Raw genomic sequence first — 11227 nt, 5'->3', positions numbered from 1 at the left:
AGAATTGCAAATTTGGGCACACTAACAAAATAATTTTTTTTGCAAACGAAATGGACCTGGGAAAGTGTACAAACAGATTCGTGAAAACTTGCAGACTAACACACATGAAGTATTTTTAGTGTAGAATATGATGGTAAAATCCACTTGGCTTCATCTATTATGGTTTCAAAGATATAACATCCTGAACAGGCCTCCTGATTAATTTGCAAATTTGGTTACCATTAAAACTTTAGAGATTGTAATTGGAATCACGTTTGAAAACTAGTCAAATGGATTCACCATAAGCTCAAATCTGAAACAAAGCATGTCTCTAACCCCTATATTGTAATGGAAAAAATATTTTTCTCAATAGGGTCACTTGGGTCAAAGTTATGATTGGTCAAACAGGACTATTTAAAAACTGTTATAAAAGGCAACTAGGCAATTTTAATTTTTTGCAAATGGAGTCAACTTAGAAAACTCATCAAACTGGTTCATCAGACCTTGAAATTGCAAACATAGAATGTCATTTATGACTGCAACATAATGGCATGACCATTTCTTCAAAATACTCCATAGGTCATAAAATATTCAATGTCAAACAAGGCTTCCTAGAATTATGAACAATGTGCATTCGCATGACAACAATAAAAAATCAACTTTAGAGGATTCAAAACATATCGAAATGACTTGAAATTTGAAATATAGGTTCTTTGATAAGCATACTAGACATTCCTAAACTGGGTACAAGATATTCAAATGCAAACTCAACTTCTTAACTTTATTCGACACTTAGAAGACAAATGCTCAGAATGACACTTCACGAAATGATTTGGAATGACAACATATCATCATGAAACACATGTATATGCTAAATGAAAGGTGAGGAACATCTAAAACTCATCACAGGCCTTAAAATGACAACCGAGTACATATGCACTAAAAGAACTTATAGGGGCTCATTTCAGCAAGTGTTCAAAATAGTACTCAAAATCCTTGTTGCAATTTTGAGTCCTAATAGTTGCAATAGTTATGGTTAATCAATATTACCTAAATCCAACAATTGAAAATTGAGGTCTCTACAATTAATATGGGCAATGAAATTGATAGTGATTCTAAGGATGATACAAATTTTTTACATTAATATGAAAATTCTAGAAAGATAGAAAAATAAGCATGAACATCAATTTCAAATTACATAGAAATGAGGTTAAAATTGATGGTTTATTTAATTCATTCTCATGACGCAAGGTTTCATAAGTTGTGGAGGACAATTGGACCTTAAAGTTATTCAAGAGGCCCTTAATAGGCTTTATGTAGTTAGCAAGATTAGGCCATTTTGGCTTATGATGAAATGGTGTATTGGCTAATTATAAAAGACTATGCAATAAGGATAAAAATGATGCAAAATTATGGATGTTGGAATGATGCAAATGAGAGTTTGTAACAAAAAAAAAATTCAGCATACAATACAAAAAATGCAAACAAGGTTTTTTACAATTTTTTTCCCAACATATAATAAAAAAATTGCAATAAGAAAGAAAAAAATACTACACGAGTTTTGCTTGGATGTGGCAACAAGTTGGGTGATGCTTCTAGCAGTGGTCTTTAGCTTTAAGTGGAGGTTATCTTGAGCGAGTCCTCTCTAGAGGGTCCTAGCTTTGTTGTTTTTAAAGGATATTTATTTTGTCAATGTTTGAGAGCTTTAAATTTTATTTTGTTTAAAACTTTTGTTTCAATATCCCCTTCAAACAAAGACAAGTTTTTAATAATAATACATTTTGAGATATACCTTCAAATGAAGGAGCTACATTGGAAGAGCTTCTTATGAAAGGTAGAAATCATCTTTTCTCAAACGTAGTTGCCAAATTTGTTCTAATCACCTATAATTCTTGTTCATTCACAAAGCTGTAATTTGTATCTTTCTACTTCTTTAACACAAGTGTATATAAATTTTATCTACACCAAATATGTGTATGTTTATGTTCATCTATCTAGTAAAGATTACTCAAATAAATATAAATGTTATAAAATAAAATTTCCAGGCAAAAACTATTTATTAAAATTGAAACATAATGAATTTTATTTTAATTTAATATTTATATTTTAAAATTAAGAAAAAAACTAATAATGAAATTAATTTAATCAATCCCCCTAACTATTCATTCGCTGTCATACAGCCTATCCACAATTGTGCGCAATACAGGCAGACATTTCCACTCTTATACCCGAAACCCCTCCTTTAGTATTCCGTCGTACTCCATCAAACTAGTTGAAAATTGCAAAATTTCATAGTCCCGGGAATCATAATATTCTGCCACTGCAACTATTGATTCTCCTTGACGCATCTTTAAGTCATAGCCCCTGTAGGAATTATCTTTATTTATATCCTCTGCCAAAGTAGAGCTATTGATCACAACCACAAAACAGACAATAACTGCACCCAATCCTAATGGTTGGCGAGAAAGATTCTCAGAAATTATATCAGTGACTCCGTCGACGGCAATATTAGGATCAGAAAACAGATGCTCAGTTAAAGAAGACTCCGCTCCATCCACTGCTTTACCAATCAGACACGTACACTTCAGCAAACTCTGAAATAAATACAAAATAATCATAGTTCAAACAGGGTAAACTCTCTCCATTTACAGATCACTCAAAACATTACTTGGCAAAATATAAACTATATATAACAGCAAAATACAAAACAAAGCTGAAGGTCAATAATGAAATAGGAAACACGCTTTTGTAGAAAAATGTTATTTATGACTGTCGGTTAGAAAAGGAGAATGTTAAATCATTACCTTCCACCTATCGATGAAATACCGTGTTACAGCATAGCTGCAATAAGTCAGTGTCGTATATTCTGGTACATGTAACTCTTCAACTACTGATATGTTCTGTAGATTCTTACAAGAGTCGATCTCAATTTGCTCTAAGAAGATCAGTCTGCCCAGAAAAGGCAACTCAAGCGCAGGACACTCCGCAATGCAAAGCTGTGTAAGCTTGGTAACTTCAGGGAGTCCTGCTACTCTATGCAAAACTCTGCATCCTCTGACAGACAGCCTGACGAGTGTTGTGGGCAGCGTAATGTTCTACAGCTCTTCACAAGACGAGATCCTAGTTTCCTCCAAGCAGTTCAGCCTGGAAAGAGGCAACTCCTGAAGCTTTGGACAGTCAACAATGCACAGCCGTGTAAGCTCTGTAAGATCGGCAATTCCTGCTATTCCTTGCAAAACTGTACATCCGTATACAGACAGACTGGTGAGTGTTGTGGGCAGCGTAATGTTCTGCAGCTTCTCACAAGCCTCGATCTCGATTGCCTCCACGCAATTCAGTTTTGGAGGGACTTGGCAACTCCTCAAGCGCAGGGCACTGTCTAATAACTAGCCTTTTAAGATCACCAGTTCCTTCTATTCTTTGCAAATCAGTGCAATTTCGTACATCCAATTTGAAGAGTGTTTTGAGCAGCGTGATGTTCTGCAGCGTCTCACAAGACAAGATCACAATTTCCTCCAAGCAGCTCAGGCTGCAGAGACGCCGCAAATCAAGCTTAGGACACTCAGTAATGTACAGCTCTATATGCCCTGTACGAATTAGGATTCCTTCTTTTCTATGCAAATCCCCACATCCTTTTATATTGAGACTGACGCATCCTGTTGGTAAAGTAATTTTCTGTAGCTCCTCAATAAAGTCAATTTCAAATTCCGCCAAGTCAGTCACTCTGGCAAAGCTTGGCAACTCCTCAAATGCAGGGCACTGGTTGATAATCAGCTGTGTAAGCTCTGTAAGATCGCCAGCTGCTGCTACTCTTTGCAAAACTCTACAATTTTGGACATCCAACTTGATGAGCGATGTTGGCAGGATGATGTGTTGTATCTTTTCACAAGAGTCAATTTTAATTTGTTCCAAGCAACACATTTTGTCAAGACATGGCAACTCCTCCAGCACAGGACACTTAATAATGTTCATCTGTCTAAGCTACAAGTTACCTGAAACACTTTCCAAATTTTCAAGACCATCCAGGTTAATATATTTTAAATTCCCACAACCATCAATTATAATCCTCTTCAAGCAACTTGGACCTGTTAGATTTGGAAACTTCTCAAGCTGTGCACAGTAACGAATGCTTAATTTTACAACAATTTTACTAGGAAACTTTATTTCTCTCAATTTTTCACAGCTATCCAACTCAAAATGTTCCATCCTCGCATATCCATCAACTGTTACCCCTTCCAGATACTTCATGCCGCTGAAACGCAAGTACTCAAACTCCAGCATACCACAATCAGAAATCTTCAATTCTACTAGCTTTGCAAGATTATATATGCCTAAGACTCTTTTCAAATGATGACAGCTTTCAAGGGTAAGTTTTTCCAAGCAGCTCAGATGTGCCAGGTTTAACTCCTCAAACCCTAGACATTGAATAATATTTTACTCAACAAGCTTTCGGAGACTTGACTGCCCCAACACACTTTTCACATAATTACAGTTTTCAATAGTAATTTTTTCCAAGCAGCTCAGATATGGAAGCTCTTCAACCTCCAGACATTTGCTAATCTTTAATTCCATAAAGTTTTCACAACCGTTTATCTCAAGAGTTTTCAATGTTTCTATCCTTGATAAATCCACTTGAACAAGATTTTTCATTTCAGATAGTTTGAGAGATTGCAGGCGCTGACAGCAACTTCCGTTAATTAAAATCTTCATTACAAGTCTACAGCCGTGAATCTCTAGATCTTCGACCTTACTCATTACTGTTCCCTCATTATTCAAAACCACTTCCCCTTTCCAAAGCCGTTTGTAATCATAGATAACTAAAGAATTAAAATTAGTCCTGTCTATAGTATCATTGTAAGCCAGGTCTCCAATTAAAACCTTGTCCCTTATCTTTAAACTACGGACATTCATTCTGAGCGGTTCAAACAAAGACCAAATATCTGTTTGGATGTCCTTAGCATGCAAAAACTAACTTTTTCAAGTTATTTAATTTTCCTAAAAAATCTGGAAACTCTTCCACAAAGGTGCTTTGAACCTGAAGCTCTTTCAAATGGGAAGGTACCTATTATTCAAAATATACTTGTTTTAAACTTTCGGGTGTAAACAATAGTCAGGAAACTACTATAACATAATGTGCATCTACTGTTCTACTATTGTCTTGTCTACGACGCAACCAAAATGTCTCATTTACTGTAATTATTAATTTAAAAATATCATAGTCGTTGTATTTCAATTTTTAATTAACATGATGGCAAAAGAATAAATACCTGCACATTGCTCTCCCACAATTTTCGGAAACACCCATTGCTGATTCTTAAGCACTGCAACTTTTGAAGAGGAATCCACGAAGGCAGGCTTATTTCAATGTCTAAATTAAGGTCAGGTAGACTCTGACTCTGGTACTCAAGTTGAAGCCATTGCAGAGAACTCTCAGAACTATCTTCCGGTTCCCCTAAAATGTATTTAACTTCACAGCCCATAGATTTGTCTAAAAAGGAATGAAAACATCTACCTTTGCTTTGTGTCAGGAAGTTTTGAAATCCCTTTGATTCCTGCATTCACAGTATGTGGATTACATTTGTGTGGTAGCGAGAGTTTTTGGATTTAAATGTCGATAAAAAAATGCAAGTACAGTGGGAAGGCAAGCATACCAAAGATTGAAGATGTTTGGGATTCCACAGACGGCGAGGATGCTTCAGTTCATCTGCCATTTCTCTTCCTAAGTCCCGAAGGTGGTCATGCATTCTCAAAACAGACCGGTTGCGGATAGATTCCCACTTTTCCAGTACCCGATTCAGATGGCCTAGTTCCATTTCCTCGACGAGACATTTCTCTTTTAGTGTTTCCAATGCATGACGAGGTCTCCATCCAGATCCCTCCCATATAGTCATGGCCTTGGTAAAAGACATGTCAATGTAAAAGCAAGCTATATCCATGAAAATCTGTTTTTCTTCGTTATCTAATGCATCAAAGTTTAGCTTCAAGCTCTTCTTTACATCTCCAGAAAGTGCCTTTCTGACTTTTTCCAATTCGTCCTGCCAATACCATTGTGGTCTGCCAGAAACATGTCGACTCAGAACTATAAGGGACAGAGGTAAGCCCCCACACATAATAGCGAAGCCCTCAACTAAAACCTCGTTCATCCGGTTGGGGTCGGTTGAAAGCGTGCAAACAAAACAATTCTCTCCCATCTTCTCTATCCAATCCTCTTAAATGATAAGCAATATCAATTCCCGCACTTACAAGAACCCCTACATCTCTGGTTCTAATAATTACCAGATGATTATTATTACCATGCTTGTTCAATATGTCCATAGGTAACAGGGCATCTAACTGTTCTACATGATCAATGTCATCTAAAACAATTAGGAAACTCAATGAGCTCCTCCTCTCCAAGAGATCTCTCAGATAGGGAGTCCCTTCCTTATTACTTGGAAAACTGCGATTACCTTCTGAAAATATATCTTTGACGAGCTGGCTTTGCAATAAAGGTAAAGTACCCCAGGCATAGGCTTCCCGCACGTCATACAGAAAGCTTGATCTGGTATATTTTGATATCTTCTGGTTGAATAATTCTAAGGAGAGAGTTGTCTTCCCTACCCCACCCATACCGAAAATGGCAACAACATTAGCTCTCCCTTTTGCTGCTTTCTTCACTCCACACTGACTTTCAAAGTCTTGAACAAGATCATCAAGGCACCGCCTTTCAAACCCTTTTACGAGCTTATCAAGTCCGACTGGATATTTGGCAACTGTTACAGGTTTTTTCCTGTGTACTTCTTTTTCCACAGCGGACACTATGTCTTTGCAGTCACCGGAACTGCAAGAAAAAGGGGAATTTGATGAGGACACAATTCTGCTAATTTCGCTTAACCTGTTTTGTTACAAGAGAATATATACAAATAGATTTGCTAAGTAAATTGGAAGCGTGCAGAAAGCTTACTCTTTGAATTCGTGGCCTGCAGTATATGAAACATGTTGAAGTGCTTTCTTTCACTCCTCAATCTTGTTAAGATACCTTCCTTTCTTCTGATATTGAAGGAATGCATCAACGTATGCTCCACTTTCTATGTAGCGGAGATCAGAGGGCTTCACTTCATAAAACACGGGGATAATTTTGCTCTGACTTTGTAACATGAGAACAAGCTCAGCCAGACACCAAGGTGACTCTGCATACCTTGGGGAAAAGATGGCAATGTGTACCTTTGCAGAGTGAATGGATGTCTCAATGGTTGAGGGAAATGACTCTCTGAGCTCTTTCTCTTCTGAATCAAGAAATGCCTTTATCTCTAGATCCCTAAGGAACTTGTAGAGCTGATTAGCCAGAGTTTCTTTGACATCGGGGCCTCCGTGGTTGAGGAACACATCAAACACTCTAGAAGATTCTTCTATTCTCCTCCTTTTGTTGGGAGGTTCAATTCCAGAGAAAGCATCTTGCTGGTGTGATGAAGATGTAGAAGCCATAAATGCAATGAGAGGGGGATGAAACGCAGAGCTAAGAAAATCTGGCAGACGACGGATATGATTCGAAGGAAAATGGGGGTGAACAGGAAAAGATGAGGGCCTGCATATAAACAGATTACCCTGCATTCTCCTTGGAGAAAGGGATTGGGAAATGAGGGTAAGCTTTCCCTGTTTGCTTCCTGCTAGAAATAAGTGGGAAAATGTCGAGGAAAAGACAGAGACCGTTCTATTCAACCCTCCTTCCTCCAAAAGACAAGGAAAGATAAGTGAACGGAGAATTTCAGGATTGCCTATGTTTTTATGGCGTTGGCTATCCAGCCCCATCGTTCGGGATGGATGGATGCCCGCCGCGCCCAACTACCATGGCCATGATCGTGCCGGATGAGGATGAGCGCCGATGAGGATGACTGTTTTGCCAGTATGGTCACCAACTCCAGTCAGGGAATTTAATTGCCATAAATTTTTGGAAATAGAGGGGTAAAATTTTATTAAGATAGAAAGGAATACAACAGGGAGAGCTCAACAAGGAGCTTGATTCCGAGCAACAAGATCATCAAATTCTCGCACCATCTCAGAGGAAAGTTGCCTTCGATCAATAATATTCCAACCCGGATCATGACTAGAAGCCCATTTGGCTAAACAATCAGCAACTCTGTTCCATTTACAAGGAATATACATGAACCTAATGAATTGAAAAGAGGTAGAGAAGAGAATAATCTGATTAACAACAGTGGCCAGCTGCCAACTAACATCCTCAAGCTCTTGCGAAGAAAGCAAGTTCACCACCACCTGGGAATCAGACTCACAGATAATCTTACTCCATCCCCGCAAGCAACACTGTTCGACAGCATATAAAATAGCCCAAGCTTCCATGAGATTGTTAGTGAAATGACCCTTATGAACCGAGAAAAAAAATTTAACATCACTAGAACTACAACGAGCCACTCCCCCAATACCAGCAGGGCCTGGATTCCCCCGGGAAGAACCATCAGTGTTAATTTTCAGAACTCCATAGGGAGGAGGAGTCCAATGCCCATCTCGATTTACACGACCCTTCCTCTGATGTTGAAGCTGCCTGGACATAGAAGGAAACCTTTGAGCTGCAGGCCCATCCTGAAGATGAAAATTGAGGCGATTGGATATAGCAAGATCAACTGGATCCATACCCCCATCTAGCTCACACTTCACAAGAATAGTTTCCTGAAGAGAATGTAAGATCTTCCACCAAAGATGCAAAACACCAAGCCGAACATCTTGGAATATTCGACGCCAACCTTGCCAAGATCCTTAGAGAAACCGCGATCTCTAATCTCCCTTGTGATGACATCAAGATCTTCTTGAGCAAGCCTCTTCATAGAGTGAAGGTTCCCAAAGCATTGCGTATTCCATATCCTGAGCTGCCTTTTAACATATTGAAGCCTTTTAGAAAATGAGTACATTGCAGTACCATATGTAGGAGCACCATCTTTCCACCAACATAAAATAAAATCACGAAGAGAGGAGTCATGAAGCCACATCAACTGGAACTTAAAAAGAGGATGCTTTGGAACACAAACTCCGATAGCAGAAAATTTGATTGGCCAATGATCAGAACCACTCCAATCAAGGATCTTCGAAGAGAGAGTAAGAGTGCCACTAACCCAGAAGCAAGAAATAAGAAATCTATCCAAACGTTCTGAGATAGCATCAGCTCCAGTCCTTCGATTATTCCAAGTATATAGACCATTAGAAGGCTTAACATCAGAGAGATGCAAAAGAGATATGTGGTGTCGAAGAAGAGCAGAAGAATGCCCCAGTCTAGCCAAACCACCATGCTTCTCCTCTAAACTTAAAATCGAATTGAAGTCCCCTGCTAACACCCAAGGATGATAAGGGTGACAATTTCTAACATATTGAATATGGTTCCAAAGTTCCTCCTTTCCCACAAGATCAACAGGTGCATACACATTAGTAACCATGATTACCTCTCCTAAGTCTAGAGAAAAAGCTACCATAGATAGAGAGAGCTGAGCGAGAAGACACCCAACCAAGGGGAGAAATTTTCTGTGGATCCCAAAATATAGCTAAACCACCAGCACTGCATGTTGCCCCAACACACTAGCATTGGCTAGGAGACCAAATACTAGACCATAGACTCCACAGAGAGCTTTGTCTCTTGGATACAAAAAACATCAGGACTATGATCAACCACCAAGTTATGAATAGCCTTTTCTTTAGGGATGTTATTCAACCCCCTAACATTCCATGGGAGAATAATCATGATTGGGTAGAAGTGGAAAAATGAGCATCCAAAGGTTTCACTGAACCAGACTCAATCAATATATCTCCTGTGAGTTTAATCTTCTCTTGGTCTATTTTGCGCCCACTTCCTAGAGGGGGAGTAAAAGAAACCCGCTTAAAGGGTCTAGGCATCAACCCCAAGGGGAGAGGAGATCCCTTGCCTTTACCTGATGGTAGTACATCCTTAACCAGGCCAGCTAGAACAACATCATTATCCTCCAACACCACAGGAGTCACCAGAGCCTCTGTCACAGGAGCTACAGGGACCTCACAGTTCTGGTAGACTACAACCTGGGATGCCCCACAAGCATCATTAGGAACAAATCCCTCATCTGGGAAAATTGGATCAGAAGAGATAGGAGGAGGAATACCCTCCTCTAAAACCATACTATCCAGCACCTCAAAGTGATTAAAACCTAAATCAGATAATCTCTCTTTCAAAGGTCTCTTCTAATCATGCCCCTTAGCTCGTGGGCAAGCAGGGATAAATCCATCCTTATCTTGCATTTGAGGCTTACCCTTACCTGTAGCATCTTGTGGATTCATCCCCTTGGATGTATTAGCCATCTGAGATTGTCCTTTCCCTGTAGAATCTGCCAAACCACCATTGCCAATAGTAGAACCATCCATTCCTTTGGAAGTCAAGTTACGGGGGCACTAACGCTGTAGATGACCATACTCATGACAAATCCGACAGCGGAAAGGGAGGGATTCATAATCTAACTATTGAGATCCTCAGCAGAATTAAATTTTGAATGCCAGGGTTTGACAAATAACCCCACATGGTTGTAGAAATAAGGGCCTCCTTCAAAAACACGATCACGATCAGACATGCAAGAGAATACAACAAAAAAAAAAACTATTTCCTGCCAACATAATCTCCATATTGCCTTCCACCTGCCATGAGCGGCGGATCCATGCCTCAAGAGCAAATAGGGAAATCCAGATTCCAAGAAATTTGCAAATCAAAGCATGCTTGGTCCAATATTCAATGTCCTCCATAACAGCCACTGGAGGAATAACCAGAATAGGGAGATTAGGGCTACGCGGAAAACAACCATTAACTTTTTTCAACTTGGAGCTGTCCCCTGAATAAAACGATTCAGATCTCATTGCATGCATAGTTGGAGAAGAACCATCTGTTCTCACCAACACAGAAGAAATCCCAGGCCTTGCCATGCAAACAATAATAAACCCCAATCCAAAATCAACTGCAGAAGATTACCAAAAACACCCACGCAAACTATGACCAGTAGCCGACAATCCAAACAGAACAGGAAAAAATAGTAGAGATCAAACAACAATAACAGGCTAGGGAAAGAGCCCTAGCCCAGTCGGCAGCCAATGCTTCTCCTCGTCATTTTCAACCTATAATTCCTATCACATTTTTCTTGTTTAATATCTCACCATAAATTTTTGAAGGACGAGTTTTTGTGAGTACAACGCCCACTAACTCATGTCAAACTGTCATAGCATGTTTTAGTTAGAAATTATAGATAGTGTA

The 11227-nt window shown here is 39.1% G+C and overlaps 1 pseudogene across 1 annotated transcript; it reads right to left on the bottom strand.

Annotated features, from left to right (window-relative positions):
* Positions 1–2034: 2034 nt before the first annotated feature.
* LOC149545248 (disease resistance protein Roq1-like) lies at positions 2035–7682 on the bottom strand (annotated as a pseudogene). Its single transcript, XR_016353546.1, has 6 exons — positions 6923–7682; positions 5631–6799; positions 5247–5531; positions 4830–5041; positions 2784–3857; positions 2035–2573 (listed from the first exon to the last, which is right to left on the bottom strand). The product of XR_016353546.1 is annotated as a disease resistance protein Roq1-like (transcript).
* Positions 7683–11227: the final 3545 nt, after the last annotated feature.

Source organism: Cupressus sempervirens, chromosome 7, assembly GCF_028749045.1.
Source record: "Cupressus sempervirens isolate cs-2001-9-10 chromosome 7, ASM2874904v1, whole genome shotgun sequence".
Classification (NCBI taxonomy): Eukaryota; Viridiplantae; Streptophyta; class Pinopsida; order Cupressales; family Cupressaceae; genus Cupressus; species Cupressus sempervirens.
This window is presented reverse-complemented; position numbering and strand designations above follow the sequence as displayed.